A 7,278-nucleotide genomic window follows, 5' to 3' on the forward strand; every position below is an offset into this window, starting at 1 on the left:
CTCCATTCCCCTTTATTCCCTTTCACTATTTTTTATATTCCCCAAATGAATGAGACCATATAAGATTTTGCATACAATTAACACATGGTTCAGTGTAGCACTCCTGGTAATTTATTCTAGAGAAATGAAAATTTAAAAAAGTGCATTTTAGCACCCATTACACATATAAAAGCACCTCTGCAGAGATTATAAATATTTCTCAAATGTCTTCAATGTTCATTTTTAAAAGATTTGAGAGAGCAAATGACATATCACATCAAGGGCTAGTTTCCAAGATCTATAAAGAACTTATTAAACTGAACAGCAAGGAAACAATCTAATCATGAAATGGGCAAAAGACATGAAGAGAAATCTCACAGAGGAAGACATAGACATGGCCAACATGCACATGAGGAAATGCTCCGCATCACTTGCCATCAGGGAAATACAAGTCAAAACCACAATGAGATACCACCTCACACCAGTAAGAATGGGGAGAATTAGCAAAGTAGGAAACCACAAATGTTGGAGAGGATGCGGAGAAAAGGGAACCCTCCTGCACTGTTGGTGGGAATGTGAACTGGTGCAGCCACTCTGGAAAACTGTGTGGAGGTTCCTCAAAGAGTTAAAATTAGATCTGCCCTACGACCCAGCAATTGCACTGTTGGGGATTTACCCCAAAGATACAGATGCAGTGAAATGCCGGGACACCTGCACCCGATGTTTATAACAGGAATGTCCACAATAGCCAAACTGTGGAAGGAGCCTTGGTGTCCATCGAAAGATGAATGGATAAAGAAGATGTGGTCTATGTATACAATGGAATATTACTCAGCCATTAGAAACGGCAAATACCCACCATTTGCTTTGATGTGGATGAAACTGGAGGGTATTATGCCGAGTGAAATAAGTCAATTGGAGAAGGACAATCTTTATTAGTTTTTGTTAATTTTGATTTAACCTCTTTAATTGACTCATGTTAATTCATCAATTTTTCAACTGAATACTCTGTATGTTTACAATAAACTACCTTACTTTCTGCAAAAAAAGACAGTTTTTTATTTTTCCTTTCTAATATTAAATTTTGGTTAGTTGGCTGGAAACATTAGCAAGACCTTTCAGTACAATAATAATTAGTAGCAATGAATGAATGAGTAGAAGAACAAATTCTTATCTTAAAGCTGTCTCATGGGGATGCCCTGGTATTTTGTCACTAATTATCATGTTTCCTTAGATTACTTGGAGAAAATGTTTATCAGTTTGTTCCTGGCTTACCTGTATTTTCAGATCTATTGTTCTTCCTGTCCTGAAATGCAGGTTGAATTTCGGTAGTTATTTTCATCTTCTGTCACATGCCTGTGTTTTTTCTCTCTCTTTTTTTTAATCTTAATACAGCTTTATTTAAGACATTGCATTTCCACTTACAATACAATGCCTATAAAATGCAATGTTTATTTCCCTTTCCTGTGCACATATTCTATATTAAAATATCAAGAATATCAGTTTATTTACTATAGCAGCTTGACTTTAAGACTGCCATGGAATTTGCTACAAATTTGGGTCCTTCAAATGTTGTGTGTGGAAGAATGCAAAACCTCTTTCAAGGTTGGCTTATGCAACCTCTTCAATGGTGAGCTCAGAGGAGGCACCACCAGATGGAGGAGATCCACCACCAGGGAAGGCTTGAGGCATTCCTTCTGACATGCCTTCTGTATGCTGGTAGAGCTTGGTAATGATGGAGCTGCAGACTTTCTCCAGCTCTTTCTGCTTATGTTCAAATTCTTCCTTCTCTGAGTCTGATTCTTATCAAGATAGTTTATTATTTCATTATACTTGTCAAGAATGTTTTGTTTGGGAGCACTTGGGTGGCTCAGTGGTTGAATGTCTGCCTTTGGCTCCGGTGGTGATCCCAGAATCCTAAGATCAAGTCCCACATTGGAGAGCTCACAGAGAGACTGCTTACTTATCCCTCTGCTTATATCTCTGCCTGTCTGTTTCTCATGAATACATAAATAAAATCATTTTTTAAGGAATATTTTGTTTGTCTTCATCATTGATTTTGCTCCGAAGTTTTTCATTTTCAACATTTGTTTTCATGTGGAATGCATAAGATTAAAGGGAATTCTTGGAAGACACCTTGTTATGCTGCTTCTTATTTTCAGCTTTGTATTTCTCAGTTTCCTCCAACATGCATTCAATGTCTTCCTTACTTAAATGGCCCTTCTCATTAGTGATGGTAATCTTGTTCTCCTTTTCTGTACTCCTATTGGCAGCAGAGACGTTGGAATACAATTAATATCAATATAAAAAACTGACTTCAATCTGAGGAATGCCTTGCCAAGTAGGTTGTTATCCTTGGTCATAGCATGTTCACTTTCATAAATCTGAATGAGCACACCAAGCTGATTGTAAAAGTAGGTAGTGAATGTTTGCATCAGTTTGGTAGGAATGGTAGTATTGTACTTGAAGACAGCCATAACTCCTCCAGCAGTTTCAAAGCCAAGAGAAAAAGGAGTGACATCCAAAAGCAGCAAATCTTAAACATTTTCAGATTTATCTCCATAAAGGATGGTGCCTGGATAACTGCATCATTAGCAATAGTCTCATCAGGGTTGATGCTCTTATTCAGTTCCTTTCCACTGAAGAAGTCTTATAGAAGTTTATGAAAATATGAGTAGGACCACCCACCAGCACAATATTGTGGATCTGACAGTTGTATAGCTTTGCATCCTAAAGGGCTTTCTCTATAGGGTGCAGGGTACCATGGGAGAGGTCAGCATTTAATTCTTCAATTTGGGCATGAATAATGAAGGAATTGATTCCTTCATACAGAGAATCAATATCAATACTTGCCTGGGTTCTGGAAGAAAGTGTATGCTTAGCATGTTTGCAAGCAGTATGGAGGTAATGGATTGCTTTCTTGCTCTCTCCAATGTACTTTTTTTAAGTTGCATTTGAACTTGCAATAAAATGGTTCACCATTAAGTCATCAGAGTCTTCACCTAAGTTGGTGTCTCCAGGTATAGATTTCACCTCAAAGAACACATCTTTAATATTGAAGATTGACCCGTCAAGAGTGCCACCTCCTAAGTCAAAGGTCAGCAGGTTCCTTTCAGCTCCAACCTTTCGGTCTAAGTCATAATCAATAGCACCAGCAGTTGGCTCATTAATGATTCTAAGTATATTAAGACAGCAATAATTCCAGCATCTTTGGTACCTTAATGCTGAGAATCATTAAAGTAAGCATGTACTGTGACAACTGCATTGGTAACAGTCTTTCTCAGATAAGCTTCTGCAATTTCCTTCATCTTTGTCAAAACCAAAGAGGGCACTTCCTCTGGATAGAGACTTGTTTCTTCCTTGTATTCTACTTGAACCTTGGGCCTGCCATAATCACTCACCACCGTGAAGCATCAGTGCTTCATATCAGACTGGACAACAGCATTGTCAATATACATTCAATCAGGCATTCAGAATCAAAAACTGTGTTGGTGGGGTTCATCGCAACTTATTCTTCGCATCATAACCAATCAATTGTTCAGTGTCACTTAAAGGAGACATAACTTGAGGTGGTTCAGTTTTCCTAATTATTGGCATATTTTCACTTTCCTGTGCTGGAAAACACCCACATGAGTAGGTGGTGCCAAGATCAATGCCAACTGTGGGTCCTTTAGACATAGTTGCTTCTATGTGGTCTGGCTCAGCTTGTGATGAAAACAGCAATCTGGAGAGCTAGCGCTGTGGTCAGTGACCATTTTCTTTTTTTAATTTGCTGAACTGTTTTACTAGTTTTAGCAATCTTTACAATATCTTTAAAGTTTCATTAGTCTCTTCAAGTTTTCTATTTCTCTTTGAGCTGTTTTTAATCATTCTCTCCCCCACCCCATGCCACCCCTGCAGGGAGAACATCCATTTTCTGTAGGTTTTCAAATATATATATAAAGTCATACCTGATATTGTATATCTCTGTCATTTATTGCCTCTATTTATGTTCTTTGCCTCCTTTCTCAAGACCAATTTTTAAATTTAGTCTTTCTTCTCAATTTTTATTGGACCACAATTTCTAATTTCATTTTCTTGATCTTCACAGAACCGGATTTTGGCTTTATTGATAAAATAGTATTATTTTTCTAATATTTATTTTTTACTTTATTAAATTATGCTTGTTTACTTTTAAATTTTTCATTAATTCCTATTGTGTTTTGGTTATTTTACTTTTGGTCTTCTTGTTTTCCCCTGGGTATTCCTTTAAGAAAGCTTACAGGTTCTGACTTTCCCAGCAGGACCTAAGAGAGGAACCCCAGGATTTCTCACCAGTTCTCATCAGATGTAGGGCAGAAGGCAAAAGTGAAGAAGCAGCACCATTTGGAAACTGTCATCATAGAGTCAGGCTCATTAGTATACAACATGTGTGGATATTTCTATCTCTAGGATAAATGCCCAGTAGGTCAGGTGTTTATGTTTAGTTTTTTTAAGATGCTAACCATAATCTCTTCCAGAGTTGCTATAAAATTTCACACTCCAACCGGCAGTTTTGAGAAATAGTTTCTTCACAGCCTCACCACTATTGGTTATCGCCCCTATGTTTTATTTTAACTGCTCTAATAGATGTTTATTGAAATGTCATTGTGATCTTTTTTCTCATTTAGGACCCTGAATATATCCTGCCAGCCCTTTCTGGTCTGCCAGGTCTCTGTGGAGAGGTCTGATGTTAATCTAATATTTCTCCCCATATAAGTTAGGAATCTCCTGCCTCTCGATGCTTTAGGATTTTCTCTTTATCTTTGGAAATAGCAAGTTTCACTATTAAATGTCAACATGTTGAATGGTTTTTATTGATTTTAGGGAGGGATCTCTCTATCTCCTGGATCTGAATGTCTGTTTCCCTTCCCAGATTAGGAAAGTTTTCAGCTATGATTTGTTCAAATATGCTTTCTGGACCTCTGTCCCTCTCAGCATTCTCTGGAACCCCAATTAAATGTAGATTTTTCCTTCTGAAGCTGTCATTTATTTCCCTTAACCTTTAATCATGGTCTTTTAATTGTTTTTCTCTTTTTTCCTAAGCTTACTTTCTTTTTTTTTCTTCCTATGCTCCTTCCTTTTTTTTTAAAATGATAAATTTATTTTGTATTAGTGTTCAATTTGCCAGCATACAGAATAACACCCAGTGCTCATCCCGTAAAGTGCCCCCTTAAGTGCCCATCACCCATTCTCCCCCACCCCCCGCCCTCCTCCCCTTCCACCACCCCTAATTCGTTTCCCAGAGTTAGGAGTCTTCATGCTCTGTCTCCCTTTCTGATATTTCCCACACATTTCTTCTCCCTTCCCTTCTATTCCCTTTCACTATTATTTATATTCCCCAAATGAATGAGAACATATAATGTTTGTCCTTCTCCGACTGACTCATTTCACTCAGCATAATACCCTCCAGTTCCATCCACGTTGAAGCAAATGGTGGGTATTTGTCGTTTCTAATGGCTGAGGAATATTCCATTGTATACATAAACCACATCTTCTTTACCCATTCATCTTTCGATGGACACCGAGGCTCCTTCCACAGTTTGGCTATTGTGGACATTGCTGCTAGAAACATCGGGGTGCAGATGTCCCGGCGTTTCATTGCATCTGTATCTTTGGGGTGAATCCCCAAGAGTGCAATTGCTGGGTCGTAGGGCAAGGCTATTTTTAACTCTTTGAGGAACCTCCACACAGTTTTCCAGAGTGGCTGCAGCAGTTCACATTCCCACCAACAGTGTAGGAGGGTTCCCTTTTCTCCGCATCCTCTCCAACATTTGTGGTTTCCTGCCTTGTTAATTTTCCCCATTCTCACTGGTGTGAGGTGGTATCTCATTGTGGTTTTGATTTGTATTTCCCTGATGGCAAGTGATGCAGAGCATTTTCTCATGTGCATGTTGACCATGTCTATGTCTTCCTCTGTGAGATTTCTCTTCATGTCTTTTGCCCATTTCATGATTGGATTGTTTGTTTCTTCAGTGTTGAGTTTAAGAAGTTCTTTATAGGGGATCCCTGGGTGGCACAGCGGTTTGGCGCCTGCCTTTGGCCCAGGGTGCAATCCTGGAGACCCGGGATCGAATCCCACGTCGGGCTCCCAGTGCATGGAGCCTGCTTCTCCTTCTGCCTGTGTCTCTGCCTCTCTCTCTCTCTCTCTCTCACTGCGTGCCTATCATAAATAAATTAAAAAAAATTAAAAAAAAAGAAGTTCTTTATAGATCTTGGAAACTAGCCCTTTATCTGATACGTCATTTGCAAATATCTTCTCCCATTCTGTAGGTTGTCTTTAGGTTTTGTTGACTGTATCCTTTGCTGTGCAAAAGCTTCTTATCTTGATGAAGTCCCAATAGTTCATTTTTGCTTTTGTTTCTTTTGCCTTCGTGGATATATCTTGCAAGAAGTTACTGTGGCCGAGTTCAAAAAGGGTGTTGCCTGTGTTCTCCTCTAGGATTTTGATGGAATCTTGTCTCACATTTAGCTCTTTCATCCATTTTGAGTTTACCTTTGTGTATGGTGCAAGAGAGTGGTTTAGTTTCATTCTTCTGCATGTGGATGTCCAATTTTCCCAGCACTGAAGAGGTAAGGGATCTATACCCTAAAAACTATAGAACACTTCTGAAAGAAATTGAGGAAGACACAAAGAGATGGAAAAATATTCCATGGTCATGAATTGGAAGGATTAATATTGTGAAAATGTCAATGCTACCCAGGGCAATTTACACATTTAATGCAATCCCTATCAAAATACCATAGACTTTCTTCAGAGAGATGGAACAAATTTTTTTTAAGATTTATGTGGAATCAGAAAAGACCCTGAATAGCCAGGGGAATTTTAAAAAAGAAAACCAGGAGGGAGGAGCAAGATGGCGGAAGAGTAGGGTCTCCAAATCACCTGTCTCCACCAAACTACCTAGAAAACCTTCAAATTATCCTGAAAATCTATGAATTCGGCCTGAGATTTAAAGAGAGACCAGCTGGAATGCTACAGTGAGAAGAGTTCACACTTCTATCAAGGTAGGGAGACGGGGAAAAAGAAATAAAGAAACAAAGGCCTCCAAGGGGGAGGGGCCCCGCGAGGAGCCGGGCTGAGTCCGGGGCGAGTGTCCCCAGGACAGGAGAGCCCCGTCCCGGAGGAGCAGGAGCTGCACCGACCTTCCCGGGCGGAAAGGGGCTCCAGGAAGGTGGAGCAGGACCCGGGAGGGCGAGGATGCCCTCGGGCTCCCGGGGACAGTAACAGCAACTGCGCACCCAGGAGAGTGCGCCGAGCTCCCTAAGGGCTGCAGCGCA

At 39.8% G+C, this 7,278-nt stretch overlaps 1 pseudogene; it reads right to left on the reverse strand.

Moving 5' to 3' along the window:
* Positions 1–1,590: 1,590 nt before the first annotated feature.
* On the reverse strand, positions 1,591–6,886 carry LOC100683328 (annotated as a pseudogene).
* Between the last annotated feature and the right edge of the window lie 392 nt (positions 6,887–7,278).

The sequence above is a fragment of the Canis lupus genome, chromosome 19 (genome assembly GCF_011100685.1).
Source record: "Canis lupus familiaris isolate Mischka breed German Shepherd chromosome 19, alternate assembly UU_Cfam_GSD_1.0, whole genome shotgun sequence".
Lineage (NCBI taxonomy): Eukaryota > Metazoa > Chordata > Mammalia > Carnivora > Canidae > Canis > Canis lupus.